Below are 26,080 nucleotides of genomic sequence, written 5' to 3' on the forward strand. Positions count from 1 at the left end.
GGCCCATCAGGACCACAGAATTAGGGTTCAACACCATTACTCATTTTCTGTCCATAATGAGTAAATTTCAGCATTAGTAACAGGTACCACAATTTCTGCTGGGTCTATTCCTGCTAATTTATGAAGTTTTGATTTTCCTTTCAGAATAAATTCAGAAACCTTTTCTACATTGGTCTTTAACTTCTTTTTCTGTTTATGTGGTAAAAAAAAAATATTAATTCTAAGACATTATCTTTTCTTTGCATTAGAATTTTAGTAGGAAAATGTGTAATAGGTAAAATAACCAGAATATAATCAAGCTCTGGATCCAAATGATCCATGTATGCATCCTGTAATTTCTCTTCTCCTAGAAAAAAATTCTCTCTCAACCTCAGCTTATAATTTTCATGGACTATTTAAGTCCTCATCACCTTGTAAGGTTTGAAATAAATCACTTAATCCTTGAGTTGTCAATACAGTTGTGAGCCATAGCCAATTAATATCTTCCAGCAATTTTTGAAAATCATTAAAGTAATTGATCTCTCTTAATTGAAGAGACTGAAGTTTTGTAAGCTTATCTTATATCCTAGCTAATTAATAGACTCTCCTCTTTAATTCTTTTCAGGAACAATTTGTAATACTCAATAATGCAAAATTTTCTTCACTTCTTCAAAGATTTTCTCTAAGGCATCTGAATCAGCTAGTAAGATATCATCCATATAATAGTAAATTATAGGTTGAGAAAACTGATTACAAATTATTTCCAATGGCTGTTGTACAAAATATTGACACAAAGTAGGGCTGTTTAAGATTCCTTGTGGAAGGACTTTCCATTGATATCTTTTAACAGGCCAGGAATTATTATAAGTAGGCTATCCTATTCTTGGCTGGTCTGGAACTCACAGAGATCCACTTGCATCTGCTTCCTGAATGCTAGGATTAAAGGCATGTGCCACTACCACCCAGCCAGATATTTTAAAATAACAAATATAGGAGAATTCCAAGGACTGGTTGATTTTCCATATGTTGAGCATTTAGCTGCTTCTGTACCAACTGTTCTAAGGCCTGTAATATCTCTGATGCCAAAGGCCATTGTTCTACCCAGACAGGTTTGTCAGTTAACCGTTTTAAAGGTAGAGATGTAGGTGCCTTTGAAAGATCATCAGCCATTTTGCCCTGTTTATGTACATCCTGAAAAGACAGTGACTGTTCTTTTGTTTTGTTTTGTTTTTCAAGACAGGGTTTCTCTGTATTATTTTGGAGCTTGTCCTGGCACTCACTTTGTAGAGCAGGCTGGCCTCGAACTCACAGAGACCAGCGTGTCTCTTGCCTTCTGAGTGTTGGGATTAAAAGTATATGCCACCAAAGCCCAGCTATGTAATACCTTTTAATATTTCTCCCAGAAACATATGTTAGTGTATGGTTTGTTTCTGAGATCAGAGGAATGTTAAGCTGGGTATTCCATTGTTGTAGCAAATCACATCCCCATAAATTCATGGTTATGTTAGCCACATATGGCTTTAATTTTCCTCTCTGTCCTTCCAGTCCTATACATTAAACCCATCTTCTGCTTTTTTACTTGAGACAAAATTCCAATCCCTAAAAGTTGAACATTTACCTTCTGAAGAAGATAACTTGGATGCCAAAGATTTTGTGTGATCATTGTTACATCTGCCCCTGTGTCTATCAAACCCTCTATTACAATGCCATTTATTTGTATTTTTGACTTTGGTCTGTGACCATTTATAGAAGTTTGCCAAAATATGTGCTTTATGGTTTCTCCTGAAATTTTTGTTTTATCTTATAAACTGTTCTGTCATCCAGAGCTATATGATTTTCTGTAACATGTAGTAAGTGTTGTAATTGCTCTGTGAAGGAGTTTTCCCAATGATAGAGGGGACAGTGAGATGCACCTATGGCATTTCCTAATGGGAAAGGGTTACCTTGCCTGTTCTGTGTTGATCTGCATTCATTAGTCAAATGTTGGCCTTTGCCACACCTTCTGCATATTCCAGAAGGCTGGGGCTTTCTATCTGGATTCTCTCTAGAAAAAACATTGTTCTAGGAAACACCTTGCCTTCAATCCCCTTTCAGATGACCTAGTTTACACAATTAAAACAATTTTCAAAAGTCAAGAATTCAATTAATATTCTTCTAACTTCTGGATCCGATATCATTCTATTTACCACTGAAATATATATATATATATATATATATATATATATATATATATATTTCAAGGCTTTTTTGGGCCTTGTATAATTTTAGTATATGGCTCAGTTCTCTTTCCTGATTCTTTGGTCTTGTCCCACTATTCAAAGCTTCTGTATGATGTAAGTACAAGGTGTGATCATTTAATGCAATCTGTCTTTCCACATCAGCATATTGGCCCTCATAGAGGATTTGGTCTTGGGAAATCTCTTAACCTCTAACCATTTAGATGGTTAGATGGATGGCCCTAGCTTTATTTCTCCACCAGGAATCAACTTTAACTGGGGACCAGATTCGAATACTATTGTAAGTAAATCTTTCCAGTCTTGTGGAATAATTCTCTTTCAAGTGGATCATTAATTTAACAACTGCTTCAAAAAAAGGTGAATGCATACCATATAAAACTATTGCTTCCTTAAATCTCTTCAAATCTAAGATTTCTATAGGTACACAGTGAACTTCTGAATAGCCTTAGGAATGCCTATCATCTGGTGGTCAGTCTTGAATGACAATTGGATAAGTTAAGGTTGGTTTTCTAATAACCTTGAGCCTCTCCCCTTTAGTTTCATAATGTCATGGTGTGGTAACTTCTGCTCTAAACTCCTCTGTCTCTGTGTGAATACTTTTCTTAGTTCAATTATCTATCTTTCTAAAGATTTTACCTTATTCCTTTTTTTTTTTTTTTTTTTTTTTTTTTTTTTTGCATTTAGCACTGATATCAAACAACATTTTTAGGGATAAAATAAGAGTTACCAAAATGATAATTAATGTTTTGCCGTTCCCAGCTAAGCTGATTACCTCTTCATTTAATTGTTCATTTTCAAACCATCTATTGTGGAACTATACCAAGATCTAACTCCATGCATTGTAATGCTTCCCATTTTTAACGTGTGTGTGTGTGTGTGTGTGTGTGTGTGTGTGTGTGTGTGTGTACTCCTCTTTTTGTTTATTAACTAATTCCTCCCATAAGGATTTCCAGGTGTCTCCCCATATCTGCTTCTGATGATAGTGAAGTGTGAAGCTGCCTGAAGTTGCATGGAATGCCTGGGTGGAGAACACAGGCAGTACACAGCTTGGCTGAGGCCACCTGCTGCTAGTCACACATGGTTGTGAACTGAGAGTATGTGGCATTTGCAAACATAGGAGCCAGAGTGGGTGTTGAGGTGGCTAACCTGGTTTGGCAGCAACCTGAGGAGGGGGTTCAGGGAAGGCCCACAATCCATGGAGAAAAGGAGCCATGAAGTCAGTCATCTGAAAGTAAGGCACAGGGGAATGTGAAGAAGCAGCATGTGTGACGGGCCAGAAGGGCAGAGTTGACTGAAGGCAGACCCGGCAAGTAGACCACTAACCCTGGCAGTGTTTGGAACCTAGGCGCTTGTGGAGTTTGGGGCCTGTGGAAATTGTTTTAGAAATGCTACAACAGGAAAATACCAGACTCACTCAGAGGAAAGGAAAAACCAGCCAACTTTGGTAGCCACAGCTGTGACCACAAACAGAGGTTACCAACATCAGTTGCGAAGGCAGGGGCCAGTGGCTATCTCAGGCTTTTGTGCTCCAAAAGTTGGATGCCAGATCAAGCATTAATCTAATCATCTTTATCAATAAAAATTCAAGAGTCAGATACCTGGGTAAGAACCTGAATGATCAGAGAAGCAGAGAAGCCACCAATCTTCCTCTACCTGCTCTGTTCCTTCTTCACAAAGGTGTGAGATCTGTCTCATCCCCACCTTTTTGTCTTATCTTTCTACAGATCTCTCAAACCTCTGTGACTAATTTTGGTTGGCTAGTGGCCAGTTCTGCCTTCTGACTCCAAGCAGGCTTTATTTGTCAAAGCACAATAAAAATATCACATAACGGGTGGGTAATCTGAATTCTGTGAATTGCAAATAAAACCACTACCATAGTTTAAAGCCAAGTTTGAAGCAAGCTTTAATTAAATATTGGCCAGGTGGAGGGTTTCCAGGAAATGGCCCTGAGTCACAGTTTTCAGCATCTTAAGAAGGAAAACCCATATTTCATTGCACATTCCATCAGGTCCAATCAGGGGCGAGCATACATCCTGACATACCTCCAGCCTACATCCAGTCAGGCTAATCCTATATCCTGATATATTTCCCGTCAGTGAACCTCCATCCACATGTAACCAAGCATATCCAGTGCAGGTGGGCCAAACAAACTTTTTTGGGAGAGTGAAAAACATATGACTTGTTATCTCACATAAACAATAGCTGCCAGCATTTCAGGGACTATCTGTTCTTGGGCAAGGGGCTTGCAGATCGGAGGCATTTTTGTTTCATGGATCTCTGTGGCATAATAACTAAAACTTAAAATTTAACTTTAGCCCTCATGCAATTGTGTAGAAGCACAAATACAAAATAAAAACAGAATAATGTAATTAAATTTTTTCAATAATACAAAAGGTAGGAGTTCAATCAGTGGTAGAATGCTTGCCTAGCATACTTGATTCCCTAGGTTTGATCCTAGCACCATATAAAGCAAAATAAATGGGAAGCAAAAATTATACACTCTAATAAATTCTACTATCAACTTAAAACAGCTATTTATATGAATGAATACAAACACAAGACCCCACCTCATAGATTTTCATAGACTATATGAAATAACAGATATAAAAGGCTTAATTCGGCACAGATGCGTTTTCTTTTAAAAGGAAGGAACCAGGCAGTGGTGACACACATCTTTCATCCCAACACTTGGGAGCAGAAGCAGGTGGATCTCTGTGAGTTTGGTGCCAGCCTTGTCTACTGAATGAGTTCCAGGAAAGGCTCCAAAGCTGAGAGAAACCCTATCTTGAAAAACAAAAGCAAAGAAAGAGGAAGGATACCTGAGCTTGGGATGTAGGTGTCCGTATTATGTACAAGGCTCTGGGTCTAATCCTTAGCACTGTATAAACTGTGTGTGGTGATGAATGCCTATAGTCTCAGCACCCAGGAAATAGAGCCCAGGGGGATCAGAAACTCAAGGTCACCCTCAACTATTTGTCAATTTGATGCCAGTCTGAGACACCTGAGACCCTATCTCAAAAAGCAAAAACATAGGCAGTGGTAGTGCATGCCTTTGATCTCAGCACTTGAGAGGCAGAGGTAGGTGGATCTGTGAGTCTGAGGTGGGCTTGGTCTTCAGAGTGAGTTCCAGGACAGTCATGGCTACGTGGAGACACTGTCTCAAACAAACAAACAAACAAACAAAAACATGAAATAGGATAACACCAGACAGTGTGACACATATCTGTAATTTCAGCCCTCAGAAGACTGAGATACCTAGGAGGACACACACACACACACACACACACACACACACACACACACACACACACATTTTGCTGCCCAGGCTGGCCTTGAACTCTTAGGCTCAAGCAACCCTATCCTATCTCCGCCTGCCAAGTAACTAGGATTACTGGTATGTACCCCCTGCACCTAGCTGGCTTTTGTTTTGTTGCCCTCTCTCACCCATGTTTCCTCTCAGCTGCTACTCATGGGAGGGAATTCCAGAGAATCAGGCCTTTATCTCAGTATGCTGAAGCATCAGAGGCTTTGTTACTAGCTCAGCTACAGGGCTTAACTGGTAATATTGCAAGCTAGGCTGCTGGGAACAACCACTGATCTCTGTTAGGATCAGGGTTCTATACTCAGCTCAGACATCTGAAAGGCATTGGATACCTTCCCATTTTATGCCACCCCATACACAGTGTTATGCCTTGAACATAAGGTAACTCCATAGTCTCCTGTACTCATCCTTAGTTAATCGGTGATCTCACAGCCTTACCCCTGAATAGGTGTGTTACTTTATTCAGAAGAGGATGGAGTTAGACACAGTGGTCTGAAACTATAATTTCAGAAGTCTGGAGATTGAGGCAGGGGTGTGGGGAGGAGGTCTAGACTAGCCTGGACTATATAGTAAGACCCTGTATCAGACAGGAGAGGAGAAAGAAGAGCAAACACACCTACATTTGCTTTTTATTCTAACTCAAGTAGTGGTTGTGTGTTTTCCCCATTGGTTGGAATCCAACCTCACAATCTTATTTGACTGCCTGAAAAGAATTGGCCCACTCACCAAATGGAGGATGGGGAAAGGATCTCTGCTCCCAGGAGAAAAGGTCACTGCTCCAGACCATCAAATTGCTGGAATGGAGCAGTGGGCCTTTGTGCAAACAAAGCCTGAGAGGATGGAAATATTTGCACAGAAGTCTTATGAGGTGGGGGAGATAAAAAGATCGCACTTCCTTATCCCAAAAACAATGCTTTATACTATTTGATAGAAAAGAGATCTGTTTGATATTTCTTACACTATATAGGGGTGCTGTCCTTGAAATTTTGATCCTCCTGCCTCAGCATCCTGAGTGCTAGGATTATAAGTATATGCCACCATACCCAGACTTAATATGAGTAAAGTATCTCCTCCCTTGAGTTCCTGCTCATGGTTCTGTGCTCACAGTAGTTAAGGTTTTATTATAATTACACTTGTGTGCTTGTCTCCCCCAGGCACCCCAGGAGCTATGTGGCTTTGTCTTTGTATAACAAATCCCCAGAGTCTGTTGACTGAAATTGAATCCCCTTTGTCATATGGGTGGGTTAAGGAAAGATCCCCTGCAATAAATATATGCTGATTGAACCCAATCCTCTACCAGACTTTCAGGGTATTGAGATTGACCCAGCTGCTCCCATCTGGAGCAGACAAAATTCTACTAAGAATGAGATGTTGTAACCAAGATAATTGCAAATGTGCAGCTGAGTCCAGAGAGGTCCAGCCATCCTTACACAGATTGTGCAATTGCCTTGAGTGTAAAGGTTGGCTACATTTTATGTGAACTGAATAGACCTGCACATATGTTTAGCAATCCAAACTTCGTAGTAAGTGCTCTTTTAAATGTAATAGTAGATTCCATAAACTTACAATTGATAGATTTCATACTCCTTTAGGTATGGGATGAGAAACTGAGAAGTACTAACAAAAAAGTATTCAAAAGGTTAATTTTGCTTATAACAATAAAGTAGCTCAAATTCCAGCTTTGAGCTCAAGGAAGGCTTTCTCTTGATTTAGTTTTGTTTGTTTATTTGTTTTGTTTTTGACACAGGGTTTCTGTGTTCTAGTCTAGTTTAGCTCTTGAACTCATGATGTAGGTCAAATCTTAGCATCCTCCTGCTTGAGCCTTTTACATACTGAGACAGCAGGGGTCAGGTGTATGCCACCACACCATCCTAGCTTCCTTGATGTTATCTTTGCTTGTTTGAAACAGGGTATCACAGTACTCCAGCTTTGTACTTCACGATGCACCGGAAGATGCTGTGAGGATTAAAGTTATCTTTTAGGTTTAAATTACCATACATAAGAGATCTATAAAATAAAAATGTCTCTAACCTGTAATCATCACTTGCTCAAGGACAGATCACTTCCTGGGAAGCTGGAAGCTGCTCATGCAAGAAAACAAGTGTGGCATGGTGGTAGTGACACACTCCTTTGATCACAGCACTTGGGAGTCAGAGGTAGGAGGATCTCTGTGAGTTTGAGGCCAGCCTGGTATATAAAGCAAGTTTCAGGACAGTCAAGCAGTTACATAGAGAAACTGTGTCTTAAAAAACAAATAAAACAAAACAAAAACAAGGTAACAAGCCACATGTTTTCACCTCTATACACAAGGTTGGTTGCCTTAACTGCAAAGGATGTGCTTGATCACAAACTAGTGGGGAGGCACATAGACAAGAAGTACATCAGGATGCGTGTGTGCCTCTAAATGGACAAAGGCAGGAAGTACATAGCCCTGTGAGTTTTGCCTTTATAAGCACTTGAGTAATGTGGTTCTGTAAAGGTCCAAGAAAACTCCGAAAGAAGACCCCAGACTGAAATAGTATGCAAGAACAAAGAACAATTATTACTAAACCATCACACAAGGGCTGAACACCTGTTCAAAATGACAAAGACCCCTGAGAGGAGTATGCAGGCTCAATTTAAGACAGCTAGGGAAATTTCAGGGACAGTTAAGTCACTTCAAACACAATCCATTAAGGAAGTAGCATTTTCATTAATATGCTTTTAATTGGCTGAGGTTTTATCTTTGGGTAACTTTCAAGGGGGTTGCAGGAACTGTCCTTGAGACATTGTGGGGCTGACTCAGGCTATGTGTGTGCTCTCTCCTTTAACCATGAATACAAGGGTGATTATTGATGAATGGACCTTTGTTGAGAGAAACAACCACTTGCCCCTCTCAGAGAACTGAATTTAGATTCAGTTGTAAAAGTGGGAAAGTTTAAACCTTTCAGTTCATGGCCACTCTCTGAGAATCCAAGTGTCCATTGTTCTTGCCAGAGTCCAATGTCCTGGCCAGTATCTATTGCCCTGACCAATACTGAATAAAGCCTGTTTCAAATTTGACTCAGAAACTGTGGTTGTGGACTTATTCTCACCTGGTGGGATTAACACCGCCTCTACCTTCCAAGTGCCAGGATAAGGATCAAGCCCTCTTCGTGATATACAGTTTGCAAATATATTTCCCATCCCAAAAGTTGACATTTCTTTATTAATAGAGGCATTTGATATACACAAGCTTTTAGGTATGATGGGATCCAACTTACCTTTTTTCCCTTTTATTGCTTGTGCTTTCCTTTTGAACTCCAAAGCCATACCATTGTTAACACAATGTTAAGCTTTGCTCTGTGCTTTCTTTTAACAGTTTTATAGTGTCAACTCCTACTTTTTGTTGTTGTTTTTCAAGACAGGGTTTAACTTTGAAGTTTGCTTCTTTCTTGGCTTTGAACTTGGAATAGTCCTCCTGTCTCAGCCTCCAGACTGCTGAGATGATGAAAGTGAGGCACTTGCTCAGTTCCTGAAGTTTCTGTGTTGACTTTTGGGAAGAGATGTCTGGATGATTGATTTACTGGTGGTTAGTTGTTGAAGTCACCTAGAATTACTGTACTTGAACTGACTTTTCCCCTTTATGTATAGCAAGCAATATTTGTTCTAGGAGGTTAGGTGTCCCAATATTTGGCATTCATGTATTTACAATTGTTACATATAATTTTTTTCTTAAATTGTCAGTAGTATCATTGTTGCTTTTGAACTCAGGACGTAGCTAACGATTGTGGCTGGAGTTTCTTTCCTGCCAGGTCTTGCTGCCCTTCAGCCCCAAATAAGCACACAGAAACATATTAAATATCAAACTGTTGGCCAATGGCTTAGGCTTCTTATTGGCTAGCTCTGTCTTAATTATTAACCCATTTCTCTTACTTCAGCATGTTACTCCTTCAGCAGCATAGTATTACTTCCAGGCCTCTTTCTGCCCTCCTCCCCCCAGCCTTCTCCTGGTCTGGTAGCTCCACCTATGTTTCCTGCCTGGCTACCGACCAATCAGTGTTTTATTCATCAACCAATAAGAGAAACATATATACAGAAGGACATCCCCCATCAGATGATCATCTTGAATTCTCAGTCCTGTCTTTATTTACCAAGTGCTGTGTTAATGGAGGCCTTTCTGTCCTGTAAGGAGTAAGGTTTTTCTGCCTGACGCTGGTCTTGTCCTGCCGCCGCGCCAGCCCCAATTAACACATCGAGACTCTGTATTTGATATAATGCTGTTGGCCAGGTACTAGTTTCTTATCGGCTATCTCTGTCTTAAGTATTAACCCATTTCTGTTAATCTACGTGTTTCCACGTGCTTTCATCTTACCAGAGAGCTGGCTGACATCCTGTTCTCTCCAGACTCTCCATCTTGACTCCTCCTTACTACTTCCTCTTTCCTCCTTGTCTCCTAGTTCTGCCTATCTTGCTTCCCTATTAGCCAACAGTGCTTTATTCATCAACCAGAATGAGAAACATACTTACAGAATGATATCTCCCCATCACTGTCCCATCTGGTCCTGCAGTCACTTTTAAAATAATCACCCAAAGACTTAATATTAATTATAAACTGTTTGGCCTATTGCTCAGGCTTATTTCTAGTTAGCTCTTACAACTTAAGTTGACCCATTGTTTCTAATCTGTTTTGCCACACGTCTGGTAACTTTACCTATGATCTAATTCATCTTGCTCTTCCTGTGGCTGGCTGGTATCTCCTTCTGACTCTGACCTTCTTCTCCCTGTATCTCTTCTTGGATTTCCTGCCTGGCTCTATCCTGCCTTGCTATAGGCAAAAGAAGCTTCTTTATTTAACATGGTAATAAAACATATTCACAGCCTACAGAAAGATATCCCACAGTAGTGCTGGGATTGAATGCAAATGCCACCATTCGCAGCTCAGGTATAATTATTATTATTATTATTATTATTATATTATATTTATTTATTTATATGGTTTTTCAAGTCAGGGTTCCTCTGTGTAGCTGGTCCTGGCTGTCCTGGAACTCAATCTGTAGGCCAGGCTGCCCTTGAACTCACAGAGATCTGTCTGCCTCTGCCTCCTAAGTGCTGGGATAAAAAAAATGTGCCCCACAACTGTCTAGCAAGTAACATCTTTTAATTGAACACTTCAGACTTTCTACATTCTGTGTTATTACTGAAAAGTATGTACACATGTCTCTTTTCTGCATCTAAAGAAATACTGGTTTACTGAGTTTTTTGACACTCTTGGTGAATTCTCATTTGTTTATTATTCTTATGAGATGTATTATTTCTCAAGCTCTCTTGCTTGTGTGTATCTTTTTCTCTTCTTTGTGCAGATTTCATTTAAATATCTTCTTCAATGCTTGCTGAGTGGTCACAGTTTGAGCTTATGTTTATCATGGAAGGCTGTTTATTTCTACTATTTTAATTTATAAATGTACTTATTTACTTATTTGGTTTTTGTAAACAGGGTCTCACTATGTAGCCTATGTTGGTCTCAAGGTAACGGCACTCCTCCTGCCTCCCAAGTGCAGGGATTAAAGAAAGGACACACCACGATTCGCCAGAAGAAAGAGTTGGATCATCTGGACCTAGAGTTATAGACAGTAGTGAGACAAAAGAACTCTTAACCACTGAGCCACCTCTACATCCTTCCTCTTTTAGTTGTAAAGGATATCTTTGCTGGATATAATAATTTGGACAACAGCTGGTTTATTTGGTGGTTTAACATACATCAGCCTATATTTTTCTGATATGTAATGCTTTGTAAGTAACTTTGAAATTCTCTTACAGTTTCAATGTTCTTTCTTTGTCCTATGCCTTTGGCATATTAGCTATAACATGATGCTTAGAGGTTCTTCTGTGGTCATAGAGCCAACAATGACTTTGTGCTCCTTATCATACTGCTTCTATCTTCCAAGTGCTGGGATTACAGGAATGTACCAATTTCCCCTTTGGAAAGAGTGTCCTCCTAGACTTGGATGTCCATTCTTTCTCTAGATTTGAACTCTTCTCCCATCACTTTGGAGCTAAAGAGATGACTTAATAGTTAAGAGTATATGCTGTTCTTGCTGAGGACTGAGTTTGGATCCTAGTACACATGTCAGATGACTCACAGCCACCTGTAACTCTAGCTCTAGGGAACCCAACACCTTCTTCTAGCTTCTATATGCAATGGCACACACATAGAATATACTCTCACAGACATAAACCTGTAAACAAAAATAACTTTTTAACAAAAGAAAATTTGGGTCACACACACACACACACACACACACACACACACACTGTTTTCGAGGCAGGATTTTTTTGTGTATCCCTGGCTGTACTGGAAATCACTTTGTAGGCCAGGTTGGCCTCAAACTCACAGAGATCCACCTGCTCTGCCTCCGGAGTGCCGGGATTAAAGGCATGGGCCACAACTGCCGGCCTAGGGGTCTTTTTGTTCTTGTTGTTTTGAGATAGGGTTTCTCTGTGACTGTCTTGGAACTTGCTTTGTAGACCAGGCTGGCCTGGAACTCACAGATCTCTCTGCTTCTGCCTCCCAAGTCCTGGGACTAAGTTCTTGTCCAATTCATCATTCAGGTTTTTTGTTTTTTTTTTTTTTTTTGGTTGTTGTTTGTTGTTGTTTTTCTGAACTCTGTAGACCAGGTTGGCTTAGAACTCATAGAGATCCACCTGCCTCTGCCTCCCCAGTGCTGGGATTAAAGGCGAGTACCACCATTGCCAACATTGTTAATGATTTTACTCTTTGGGGACTCACTACTCAGCTCCACTGCCCTGCTCCCAAATAAATCACAGAGAATCTTATTCTCTTTTAAGAATGCCCAGCCTTAGGTTGGCTTATTTCTTGCCAGCTTTTCTTAACCTAATATAGTCCATCTACCTTTTGCCTCTGGGCTTTTGCCTTTTTCTATTTCTGTGAATCTTTCCTTTACTTCTTACTGTGTCTGTGTGTGTGGCTGAGTGACTGGCCCCTGGTGTCCTCCTCCTTTTTCTCTTGCTCTTCTATCTTCCCTTCCTAGATTTCTCTTCCTATTTATTCTCTCTGCCTGTCAGCCCAGCCTATCCTTTCTCCTGCCTTGCTATTGGCTGTTCAGTTCATTATTAGACCAATCAGGTGTTTTTAGATAGGCATAGTAACACAGCTTCACAGAGTTAATTGAACAAATGTAACATAGAAGAATGCAACACATCTTAAAATAACATTCTACAACAATTAAACAACAAAACATTGTTAGAAACTACTTAAAATCTTTCACTATTCCTCATCAAAGTTACAAGACAGTTTGCACACCGACTCAAAATTGGGGAATTTTCATTAAGGAAATATTAGATCACTGTAATTTGATCTTTTTGTCTTGTTTTGTTTGTTTGTTTGTTTGTTTGTTTTGAGACAGGGTTTCTTGTGACTGTCCTGGAACTTGATCTGTAGACCAGGCTGGCCTCAAACTCACAGAGAACCACCTGCCTCTGCCTCCCCAGTGCTAGAATTAAAGGCGTGCACCACCAATGCCCGGCTGTAATTTGGTCTTTTACCAAAAGTTACTGCAAGGGTCTGCAAGATGGCTTAGTGGGTAAAGGTACCTGTTGCCAAACCTAATAACCTGAGTTTGAACTCCAGCTCCCACATGGTTAAAAAGAGAGAAGCAACTCCCACAAGTTGTCCTCTTATCCCTACTTGTGTACATCTCCAATAAATAATTTTAAAGTTATTCTGTTATTGATAACATAATTTCTCTTTTACTATGTATTATTATTGTGTGAATATGTATGATGTGGGGGGCGTGTACACGTGGTGGTCAGATACCAACTATTGGAGTCAGTTCTCACTCTCTACTTCTATGTGTGTTCTGGGGATGGAACTCAGATCATCAGGCTTGATAGCAAGCACTTTACCCACGAAGCCATCTGGCTCGCCTCTTCTTTTTCTTTCTTACGTCTACTTCTAGGAACTCAATCAATGTTTCTACCCTGGACAACCATGTTCACCTTAGGGAATACCATTGTTTATTTTTTAATTAGAAATACAAATGGTATGGTACATGGTTCCTTCTTCTTCTCCTCCTCCTCCTTCTCCTTCTTCTTCTTTGTATTTCACAAGAAGACAGAGGGAGGTCTTGCAGTAATCCTGTTAAGTCTTTTATGTCTCAGCAATGTGGGGGGGGGGAGCAGTGACAATGCAAAATAAGACCAGGTCACTTGCCTTATCACAGTGTTGTGCTTGCTTTATAGCAGCCAAGTGTTTCTGGTCAGGTTGCCTCCACCTAACCTGATAACAGCAAGGATTGCATGGTAGGGTAAATTCTACCTCAGGGTGATTCCATGCAGGCGAGGCCTTGGTTCTTCAGTGTGTTGGTTGTGAGTTGATATTAATATGAAGACAACAGTCCAAGTAGCTCAGATGTCCATTCAGCCACTGCAAGGGCTTTCCAACATTGGCTCAACTCCATGAATCTATTTTGGTCCCTTTTCCTCCATCTTCAGAGAAAGGAAAAACTTCTTTGAGATAGCCTAGAATATGCAGCTGTTCATCTGAAGCCACTAGACCAGTGGTTCTCAACCTTCTTACTGCTGTGACCCTTTAATACAGTTTTTCATGGTGTGGTAACCCTCAACCATAAAATTACTTTCACTGCTGCTTCATAACTATGATTTTGCTACGGTTATGAATTGTAATGTAAATATCTGTGTTTTCCCATAGTCTTAGCTGACACCTGTGAAAGGGTTATTCGACCCCCACAGGGTCTTAGGTGACTCCCATGAAAGGGTCTTCTATTTATTTATTTATTTTTTATTTGCTTTTCGAGACAGAGTTTCTCTGTATTGCTTTGAAGCCAGTCCTGGAACTAGCTTTGTTGACCAGGCTGGCCTTAAACTCACAGAGATCCACCTGACTCTGCCTCCCAAATGCCGGGACTAAAGGTGTACACCACCAACGTCTGGCATAAAAGGGTCTTTCAACCCCTCAAAGGGGTCGTAACTCAAAGGTTGAGAAACACTACATTAGTCCCAACAGCTTTTGAATAAAATGTTTATTCTTCTGATCCAAAAGGGATATAACAAATCCAATTTCCAGGGATGGAGAGATGGCTCAGGAGTTAAGAACACATACTGCTCTTGCAGAGGATTTGAATTCAGTTTTCAGCACCCAGGTTGGCTGGTTCACAACTAGATAGTACCTCCACTCTCTTCTAGCCTCAGCATGTACCTGTACTCGTGTGCATACAGTCCTAATGGGTTGTTGACTGACACCCTCCCCCAACTGCCTTTTGTGGCCCCAATGTTACAGAGAAATCTTGGGTGACTGTCCAGGCAGCCAGCAGTTTCTGTCATTTCTTGCCCCTCCCCCCATTTTTAATTCACTTGCTTGCACTTCCTGTTTACTCAGGTAATATTACTTTCTGTCTGTGGTCTCTGATGGGGTTGAAGACTACATAGTTACAGTTATGATCCTCACAAATTTTAGCTAAAGACATATCAAGTGCAAGCCTAGATTCTTAAGGAAAGGACAGCTATTGGAGAAATCTTTATAAAATCACCTATTACCTATGGTCTGGACATCTCAGATGTATTTCTTACTTGATGATTGTTCTTGTATGTAGTCTCATTTTTTTTGTTAAGATTGTTACTTTTTCCTTCTTCTGGACAATACTTTATAATAGTTCTTATTGCATATAGTTTTTTATTATGTTCAGATTAGAACTTTCCTTCTTAATTAGACAAAAGGGGGAAATGTTGTGGCAATTATTGATGCTGGCCCTGATAGCCAATAATAAGTAGCAGCTTGGTCCAATGGGCCTGGTCTTCTCTGAAGGGCAGTGACTGGTTAAGAAGTGGGGGGCACTCTCTCTTGGACTGTGGAGGGCTTGCTGAAACCACAGCTTGGTGACCTTCCCCAGACCTTTCCCATCACAAATTTGGAAACAAGAGTGGCAGCTGAATCAGTGGCAGGGTCACAGCTTCATTCTGTATCATAAGTGTACAGTAATGGTGGTACCTGTTAATAAACCTAACTTGATCCCAGATTTCCATCCCTCCTTAGTGAAGATATAACATCATTCAAAGTAGTCACAGAAGTTCCAGAAGGGCAAAGCAGCAGTGATATTATACACCAATGGCTTCCTAGGAGGAAGGAATAGAAGGGACTTCAGAAGGGGAGCCAGCGTTGGCCCTTGTTACTCTAAAATCAGTTATGGGAGAAAACGGTAAATGCAGCTGTTTTGATAGCTGGGCTTTGCATCTTCATTTGTGGGGAGATGCAAATAAAGCTCCTTTCTTAAGTCTCTGGCCACCATTACTGGTCCCTCTGGTCATCTTTAGGACTATTACATGTTTAAACTTGTTTTGTAATTTTGAGAAATGGTCCTAATAGCTGAACTGGTGACACACACCTTTAATCCCAGCACTTGGGAGGCAGGTGGATCTCTGAGTTTAAGACCAGCCTGGTCTATAGAGTGAGTTTCCAGACAGCTAGGGCTACATAGAGAAACCCTGACTTCAAATCTCCACCCGCCCCACCCCCAACAGAAATAAAAAAGAAAGAGAGATGGCCCTACTATGTAGCCCTGGCTGGCCAGGTATTTACTATATAGCCTAGGTTGACTTCAGACTTGTGACAATCTTCCTCATTCAGGCTTGTATTATGCTCAGTTTTTGAGTCCTTTCACCTCTTGAAGCCAAATTTGCTTTATCTGTCACCCAAAGAATTCCCCACTAGGAGGCCAATGGGAAAAATTAAAGACTAACCTCAGACTGCTGAGAGAAGTAAATCAGGTTTTGGGACATGCTTTGCCCATCTACAGCCTAGGATTAAGTTGTTCTCACAGCAGCAAAAATCTTCCCGAAACATTGAGTATGATGTTTTCTAACCCACAGTCCCGCTTTTCAAGAGGGTGCTAGACTGCCTTTACACATCTAAATACATTTGTAATTTCCAGAAAGGTAATCTAAATGGAAATTTATGTGTATTACACAGTGATCATCAGGTGCCAATTTGTGGTCCTCAGAGCTCTTCAGAAGAGTGTCAAAGCATCTGAAAAAGTTAAGCTGGTGAGTAAGAATGGAAAACTGAGAATATGTCAGGTGTGTGTGTTATCTTTTTTTGGGAAGTATCTGTGGCATATCTAAATTCCCAAATAGATAGTTTGGGAAAGCACACCTGGAGTTGAGAAGAGAATTTTTATACTATTAATTTCATGAGGAAAACAAAATAAAAATTTAAAAATAGACCCATTTACATAATGTTTTCATATTTCACCCATATTCACTTCTGGGGTTAGGGGAGAGAAGAAAGAGCCAAAGGAATGTAGTAGAGAGAAGACAATAAAGGTCATAGGAAAGTAGAACGTAATTGCTAACAATCTCCAACTCCAGGGAGAAAATCCTGTAATCTTAACCTGCACTGGAGTGTCAGTGATTTAAAAAAAAAAAAAAAAAAAAAAAAGCCCCATCCGTAGTCAGCACCCTCCCTCCGACTCTGCTACTCTTCTAGGTAATTCTGAAGACAGCTTCAATCAACCGACAATCCGAGACGGGTAGGGATGAAGGGAAAAAGAGCAAGAATTACATGGCTCATATCAATTCAAGGGGAGTAACATACTTTGGAGGCATCAGCCGTGTTACCATGAACCAGCATCAGCAACGAGCTAACGCCAGTGTAGTCTTACATCCGCATCATCTCATTCCGGATAAGTTTTGACATTAGCCCAAAATTATTGAGGAGAGTAGCTCAGGCTCAATTGTACTGATTTGTGAGTGTGTTTGTGGTTAACGAATGCAAATCCATTCAGTTGCACTCACTACTTACAGGCAGGTTCTGGCCTTGGATCTTTATTATTATTATTATTAATTATTATTATTATTAATTTCACTTATTCCTGAACAGGTCCTCTGTAACAAACACACCTTATTCAGGCAAGAATCGCAGTTTAGTGGAAGATAAAAGAACAACAGGACTCACAGCGGAACTTTACTGCGGATGGCTGGTGTTCCCGCCCGGGTGGCTGGTGAGCGGGACGGGAGGGGGAAGCTTTCTGGTGCGGACCGCGAGCGGAGGCTGAGAGCGCCGCCGCCGTAGAAGATCGACCCTCGGCCGGAGCCAGCCCGTGGCGCCCGGGCCTGGCTGGCTGCTTCCCGCCTCAGCCGCTGCTCCGGCTCCCACTGCCTCAGACACTGTTCAGGCGGGCGAGGCGGAACGCGAGGTCCTTCGGCCCAGCCCGGTCCGGTGCGGCCCGGATCCGTGGCACGGGAGGTGAGAGTCCCTGAGATCCCCCTTACTCCCTGCCGGGGCCGCTGGGACCCGCAACAATGGGGACGCGGCCAGGGTCCCCGGCGTGCAGCAGCCTGGGGCAGCCACCTATTGCTGGCGGCTTGGGCCTTAGGGGAGCTGAGTCCGACCTGGGGAACTCCAGTGGCGGGAGGCTTGGCGGGGGTCTTGGCAGCCACCCGGGGCTTCAGTGACTTGATATTTGGGGATTTCGTAGTCAAGGAAGGGAGTCGGAATTGCCGAGGCTTAACTACGGTGGCTGTGCGCTCTTGATGCTTGATACCGGCGCTCTAGAAGCTGACAAAATCGTGGCGTGGTTGGGCGAGAGTGGTTGTATTTCGGATTTTAGGGGCCTCTGTGGCTTGATCCCCAAAGCACACAGGGGCGCGTCTCCTCCATACCCCGTCGGGAGGTCTGGGAATCGATTAGACTGGGCTCGGGCTTTGGGAGAAGAGGCTTGGAGAGTTTAGCTTCTCCGAGGTAATTGGTTACTAGTTCCTGGAAAGGCAGAAGCTTAGTTGGGCACAAAAGAGTTGAGCAAAGAGCTAGGTGGATCCTTCGCGGCTCAGATGTATCCGAGTTAAGAGTGGTTCTCAGGTAGGAAACTTGTCTCAGGAGTAGTGTTGGCTGCCTTGGGTTAGGAGAGGCCGATGTGAATTGTCAGCTGGGGAGGGAAGAAGATGGCCGGCAGCTGCTGGGGTCAAAGAATTGGCTTTTTGTGGGTCGTGGTGGCGGTCTGGGAGTAGAACAAGAGCACTTTGCCGAGTGGGCTTCCTGATAGAGAATGTCCTCTTACTGCGGGGGAGTGGGTGACTCAGATCTGTTAGATTACTGCTCTTGCAGGCGGATGTGGCTGGCTGTATTGGTGCTTGGACTTTGAGGCTGGAGTGGGTATGGGGGGGGCGGTTAATGAATTTGTTCCAGAGGAGGAGAGAACAATGTGGACCTTTCCTTCTTACTCCAAAGTCAAAGTGGTGGCTGTCGTTGGCAGTCATTTAAGTAAGGAATTTCTTAGTGGTATTTGAATCCAAGCTTTTCTCTGCTCATTTCCCCCCCTTTCTCCCCTTTTTTGAATTGTGACTCATACTTTGTTTTTAGCGCTGCAGCTATTGTTTGTAATGACAAACTTAGACCCAATAATAATGTTGTAATTCTTGGAGCTTTCAGTACAATTCTTATAAATCCAAATTAGTTTAAAAGACTTCACTAATTTATTTCTCATTTTTAAAAAAAAAATGTATGTAACTATTGAGAAGGATGTGGGGGAAAACAATTACCTTTCTGCTGTTCAGAGTTTTTTAGATCCCTAAATCCATGAAGTGTCATTATCTCTTATTGCCATGAAGTGATTATATTCAATCTGTTGAATCTTTGTCTGCATCATTTCTGCCTCCTGGCTAACTCACACAGGACATGATCTTCAGTATAAATGCTATCTTTGGGGCTTTTGATCTGTTCGTTGTGTTTCCATGTCACAGTCTCTGTCACTCTGAGGCTTACAGCTGTGCACCAGAACTTTGGAAAGTTGGTATATGTTGTCTATGTATATTAAAGGGAAAACTCTATGAACAAAGCCCTATTGGGATCAATGTACCATCTGAACTTACCTGGAGTGTGTAGGATGTATTGCCTATTTTCAGGCTAGTATTGTCAAGTAAGAAGAGTAGTTGTGTACCTGTACCGATAGTTCTAATTCTAAGGATTCCTTTTTTCTTTAAATCTAAGAATGCTTTCTGCTGGGTGGTGGTGCATGCCTTTAATCCTAGGAAGCAGAGGCAGGCAGAGCTCTTGAGTTCAAGGCCAGCCTGATTTACAGAGTTCTGGAACAGGGAGAAACCCTGTCCTGGAGGGTGGTGGTGGTGGGGAGAATTTCTGTTAAAAAGTTTTTTCTTTTTCTCTGTCTCTCTTTGTGTTTTTTGTTTGTTTTTGGTTTTCGTTTTTTTTGAGAGAAATTTTCTCTGTGTAACCCTGGCTGTTCTGCAACTTGCTCTATAGACAGCCTGCCTCTAAAAGTTTTCTCTTTTTAAAAAAAGATTTGCTGCTATTACTTATATTTTGTGTATATGGGTGTATGCTCATGCATGTGAGGGTGTCTGTGCAGGCTAAGAGGTGTTAGTCTTCCAGGAGCTGGAGGTACAGGCAGGTGTGAATTGTGTGGGTGCCAGGAATCAAACTCAGGTCCTCTGCAAACACAGTACTCTTAACTGCTGAGCCATCTAGCCAGCCTGGAGTTTTTTTTCTGTTGTTGTTTTGGAACAAGGTTTCTCTGTGTAGCCCCAGCTGTTCTGTAACTCACTTTGTAGACCAGGTTGGCCTTTGCCTACTGGGCACTGGGATTAAAGGTGTGTGCCGCCAATGCCTGACCCAGAATTCTTTTTAAAATTCCTTTTTGAGACAGTGTCCTCACTATGTAACCTTGACTGGTCTGGAATTTGTTTATATCAGGTGACTGAAAATTCACAGAAGTCTGCCTGCTTCTGCCTTTGAGTGCTGGGATTGAAGGCCTATGTCTCCATGTCCAGCTTTTTTTTTTTTTTTTTTTTTAAAGTCTCAAACTGTAGCCCAGGTTGGCCTAGAACTTACTTTGTAGCCCAGACTTCAGCCTGGCCTTGAACTCAGGCAATCCTCCTCATTTTACCAATGTTGTGATTATAGGTTCATACTCTGCAAATCATTTATTCATAGATAAACTTATGATTTGCTTCCTTATGCCAATAACTGTGTTAGGCAGCTCTAAAGTGGTGATCTTTTGACATTCTGATATTGCTAGTTTATAGTTAAGAAGTAGCTGTATATGTATGAAGAAGTGACTCAGGTATAGCAAGGTTTTATTAAGTAGAGCAGTTAAGTCCCCTCACTCACCCAGACAGGGTTTTTCTGTGTAGACCTACTTACTCTGTAGATCAGGCTGGCCTCGAACGCAGAGATCCATCTGCCTCTGCCTCCCAAGTGCTAGGATTAAAAGTGTGCACCACCACCACCGTTCAGCTTAAGTTTTTATAGTACATTGATTTTGAATATTGATAATTGCTTCTCTTCATGTTTTTGTGCAAAAAGCTTAGCATATGTTCACACTGATATGGAGTTACATTGTTTTGTTTAAAAATACCTGTTAATTTTAAGTTCTTCTGGGGTGTGTGTGTGTGGGAACACAGGGCAAAACATTTTGTTTCTGTGTGCTTGAGTGAGCAATGGTTTACAAATAATATATGTATTTAGTTTTTTGAAGACGCCATCACACTCTCCTTCTTACTTTGGTTTTGGAAGAATTAAGGCTTTGCTTACTCTCTATGTTGATGGCTTGGAGTGCTGTCTCCTGTAATAACAGAATAACATAAGAGCTAAGGCCCCCATGTCTTAACTTTTCTTGCATAAAATATGAGTAAATTCAAATTTTTCCTTTGCTAACCTTCATCCTAATAAACATTGTTCCTTTGCTCTTTTCTGTTTTGTGTCTTGATGAAAAATAAATTTAAAATCAAGATTCTTAGATCATAAATTATTTTAAATAGCACTGGGATTTTCTTTTCATCTGGAATTAGTTGGTCAAAGAAAGTAAAACTGATTCATTCATTGCTTTAAAAGCAAGGTGATTACTTGAAGTATTTTTGACTACTTGAGAGACTCAACTTCACTTCAGTTTAAGAAATATTTCTTTCTTTTTTTGTTGCTTTTGAGACAAGATCCAAATGTAACCCAGGACTTCCTGTAACACTGAATGCTTCTGTCTCCACCCACAAGTGCTGGGATATGAGGCATGTGCCACATCTGGCTAGACTTCTCGATTTCTTTAGACTCCCTCGCACAATGGGACGAACAGTCTTTAGAGTAGTTCTCTTTTGTTGCCTTTGTGGTTTTGAGATAGGGTATCTTAATATAGGCCAGGCTGGCCAGGGTCTCATGTAACCCATACTAACCTTCAACTCTTATGTAGTTAAGTTGACCTTAAACTTAGAATCTTCGTACCTTCACTTCCTGAATGCTAGGATTTCAAGTGTGTACCATTCCCTGGTTTATGCTGTACTGGGGATGAAACCCAGAGCATTGCACATAGCAAGGAGCGCTCTACCAACCAGGTTGTGTTGTGTTCCCAGTCTTTACTTTTGCTTCTTGTTTGCTTTTTGTTCATTTGTTCAATGTAACCCTGGCTGGCCTTGGATTTGCCATTCACCTGCTTTAGCCTTCTAAGGGCTTGGATCACATGTATGCACCATCAAACTATTTCTTGCCTTTGACCCTGGGCAAACTATGTGTGTGTGTATGTGTGCATCTGCATTTGTATGCATGTTCATGTGTGTATGTGTGGGTGTGGAGGCCAGAGGTCAACCTTGGTTATCTTTTCTTAGGTTCTGCCCACTTTTTTTTTTTTTGAGATAGAGTCTCTCACTAACCTTGTACTTCCTTAAATAGAGTAAATCAGGTGGCTAGTAAGTCTTGGGATCCATTTCTTTCTACCTCCCCAGTTCTGGGATTACAATCACATGATACCATACCTAGGCTTTATATGTGGGTTCTGGTGATATGTCTTCATGTTTGTACATAACTTTACTCTTAACCTGTCTAGCCTTTATAGGTTGTAGTGAGGGATGGAGATGGGGGCATAAGTGCTTTATAGATGATCAATGTAGGTTATTAGTAAAAGTTGTAGTATATTACTATATAGTGGCTGCTGCCGTAGCACCTCCTCCTCTTCCTCCTTTTCTCCTCCATTTTTCTTTTTGAGGTATGTTCACACTATTGCCTAGACTGGCTTTGAACTTGTAGCAATTTACTTGTTTCAGCTTCTTGATTGTTCAGTTGCAGGTGTGAGCCATTACACCTGGAGTCAGGAGCTGCTATTCTAAGTAATCGCAGTAAAATGTAGCTAGGTACTGTGTAGAAGTGAGGGACTCAGTTACCTGATCTGATGTGGACGGCAAGAGCTGTCCAGTGTGCATCTGCTGGTGCTCAGGTGGGAGGAACTGTTGAGATTGTCTTTATCTAGTACTGGTAAGTAGGAGTGCACATATAAAATCCAAGGTCATTATCAACACCCATAGTTTTTTCCTCTGGCAATTTCTGTGGCATGTCCTACTTTGGGAACAGTGAAGTCCCATTGACAGAATATCTCTGGCTATCTTCTGTTGTCTTCAGGGAAGAACCTGATTTTGGTCTTTCTGTGCGGAAGACTCTAGATACTGGAGAGATCTGTCATCTAATTGGGGCTACTTTGATAGAATCTAGCACTCTGCTCGGTTGTTTTGTTTTAATTTTATTCATTACTTATTTATACGCGCGTGCGTGCGTGCGTGCGTGCGTGCGTGCGTGCTTGTGTGTGTGTGTGTGTGTGTGTGTTTGTTACAGGCAATTGGAAGCTGTCTGCTTGTGTGTGCCCAGCATGTTCTCTTAACCATCTAGTCTCTTTCCAGTCCTCAGAAATGTCTTTGATATACCAAAGGTTGCAGGCTTTGTTAGAGAATCATTCAGTCAATTCATTTATTTAGTTTTGGGCTTTCGATACAGGGTTTCTTTGTGTAGTCCTGACTGTCCTGGAACTCTCTCTATAGGTCAGACCCACCTCAAATTCTAAGATTAGCATATCTCTGCCTTCCTAATGAAAAATAAAATTCTACTAATATTCAAAGGGTAAATTAAGGAACGGCCAGAGTGCTTTGAAATGAGCAACCCTTAAATCCTTCGCAATCTTACATTAGTGAAATCCACCCTTCATTTTAGAGAAGTCTGTAATTCCAGTGAAGAGTAAATAATGTTTTACTGGCCTGGAAATACCACGAGCATCTCACATGTCTCTGATTCAACTTTTTATAAAGATTTTTCTACCTGGCCCCTCATATCTTTTAGTTTCTCCTCTATTATAATTACTTTGATACTTGAGGCCAAGTTATACAGTTATAAATGGTTTTGAGTCTGATAGACTTTTTAGAGGCCTAACTGAACTCATTGTCACCATATTCAGGAAATAGGATTATTTGACCAAACTTTATTGGGAATTTAAATTCCATGATTGTGAAGCTATTCATACCAGTTCTCTGCTTGGCCTACTATTGTACAAATGCTGAAGTATTTTATACTATAGTGAATTCCATAAATACCCCAATATGCTTCATTCATAGTGTGTGGCCAACTTTAAGGCTTGAGCCAAAAATCCAGACATCTCTTCTTCATAAACCCACAGTTTCCAGAGGGATTGAACTCAGTCTCTGTGCATGCTAGGATAAATATTCTATCACTGAGCTTCATGCCCAGCCCTGTTTTTGTTTAAATATTTGTTATTTATTTTTCTACCATCTGCAATGATGAAAACTTCCCTTGGCTGGCTGTCTCTCCTTTGCATACACTGTAGTTTGGGGTTCTTCTAGCAATCATACTAAATTATTCAGTTTTGGTATTTTTGAATGTTTTCCATTACTAGATTTCAAACTACTCAAGGATAGGACATAAAAAAAGAGATTTAAAAAATTTAAATTTATGTATATGTGTGTATATCTGTTTATATGTATGTATACTGCATATATGCCTGGTGCTCCCAGTGTCTAGAAGATGGCATCAGGTCCCTTGGAACTAGGGTTAACATGTGGTTGTAAGCCACCTGATCTGAGTGCTAGGAACCAAACATGGGTTCCTCTTTGGGAGTAGCAGGTGATGTTAACCACTGAGCCATTTCTTTAGCCCAAGAACAGGATTTTAAAATTTTATTTCCCTTTTCTCTTTTAAAAATACCTATTAATTAATTAATTAATTAATTAATTAATTAATTATCTCTTTCTCTCTCCCTCCCCCCCCCCTTTCTGTGTGTGTGTGTGTGTCTGTAGGTCAGTTGTGGACAACTTGTAGGGAACTTAATGATTTTCTTACCTTAGTCTCCTTAGTCCTGGGATTATAGATGAGTGTCACAACACCCAGTTTTGTTTATCTTTGTGTCCCAGTTCCTAACCATTACTGGCACAGAATAGCTACTTGGCAAATGTTTGTTAAGTGAGGAATTAAATGAAGTCTGCTTGCTTATGTCTGATGTGAAGTCATTTAGTCTGTAGTGGTGTGATTAAGGCCTGACTTTGCCGATGCATCTGATCTGCAGGGACTCTGAAGCAGTACTCTGTTTTTTATTATAGATTATTAAAGGCCTCACTTTACTTTGCTGGGAAAATAGTGTTTATTCCATATCTTCTTCAAGACAGGGTCTTGCTGTGTAGCCCAGGCTGAACTTGAACTTGCAATCCTTCTGCCTCAGCCTTACAAGTGCTGGGAGTAATAGTATGTGCTACCAGACGTGACTGTGTTCGTGGGTTTGGGGGCTGGGGACGGTTACTTGCTCTTTTTGGGTCTTAGGTTTCTTTGTTAGTAAATGTGGCAGTTCTTTATTTACCAGTTTAGGTCTTCCACTGGCTGTTTGTTGCTCTAGGCATTTTGCCTGCTGTGTAAAAAGTGACTATTTAGTTTATCCCACCAGGTCCAGACAGCTGCTCCAGTGCCACCACCTGTTTGGGAATGGGAAATGAACTCAACAGTAGGATGTTGTTACTTTCGCTAGCTGTTGGGCTTCCTGGAGGCCAATAAACTCATGGCCACTACTCTCAGGAAAGAAGGTTATTTTCCTAAGCTTTATTTGGGAATTTGAGTTCAATGGCTTTGAAACTATTTGTACCAGTTCTCTGCTCAGTTCAATACTGAAATTCATAGATCCTGTCTAAGATGCTTTGTGTTCTGATTTATTTACCTAGAAGGTACAGAAGTATGTTGTACCTCTATTCTCTCTATTTTTAAAAAATCTGTCTCTGTCTCCTTATCATCTCTCACTATACACACACACACACACACACACACACACACACACCCCTCATGTTCAAGCATATATGTCATGGCATATGTGTGGAAATGAGAGAAAAACTCAAGGGGGTTAACTTTCTTCTACTTCTGCTCTGTTCTACCAAGTATTCTGGGAATCAAACTCAAGTTGACTTTACAAGCTGACCCATCTCTCTAGCCTCACTAGTTTCTTCCTTTCTTTCAATCTCCCCTCCCCCCCTCCTTGGTGAGAGGCTCTCATTATATGTAGCCTTGGCTGGCCAGGAACCCACTATGTAAACCATGCTACCCTTGAACTCAAAGAAATCTGCCTACAAATGCTTTCTGAATGTTGGGATTAAAAGCATGTCTCACTACAAGATACTCTTGGTTCTCAAGAGTAAAATATAAAATAGCATTTAAATTACTGTGATTTGCTGGGTGTGGTGGCATGGTTTTAATCCCAGAAGGGGCAGGTAGATCTCTGAGTTCAAGGCCAGCCTA

At 41.1% G+C, this 26,080-nt stretch overlaps 2 protein-coding genes across 3 annotated transcripts in view; one reads left to right on the forward strand and one right to left on the reverse strand.

Moving 5' to 3' along the window:
* The window catches only part of Dcaf1 (DDB1 and CUL4 associated factor 1), an 86,647-nt gene extending 69,028 nt beyond the window's left edge, over positions 1-17,619 (reverse strand). The window contains exon 1 of the mRNA XM_051205239.1: positions 17,486-17,619. The gene's annotated coding sequence lies outside the window, so the exon portion shown is untranslated. The remainder of the gene's footprint in view (positions 1-17,485) is intronic.
* Positions 17,620-17,629: 10 nt separating this feature from the next.
* Positions 17,630-26,080, forward strand: part of Rad54l2 (RAD54 like 2) — a 96,857-nt gene continuing 88,406 nt past the window's right edge. For both annotated transcript variants that reach the window (XM_051205277.1, XM_051205286.1), the window contains exon 1: positions 17,630-17,776. The gene's annotated coding sequence lies outside the window, so the exon portion shown is untranslated. The remainder of the gene's footprint in view (positions 17,777-26,080) is intronic.

The sequence above is a fragment of the Phodopus roborovskii genome, unplaced genomic scaffold, assembly GCF_943737965.1.
Source record: "Phodopus roborovskii unplaced genomic scaffold, PHOROB, whole genome shotgun sequence".
NCBI lineage: Eukaryota > Metazoa > Chordata > Mammalia > Rodentia > Cricetidae > Phodopus > Phodopus roborovskii.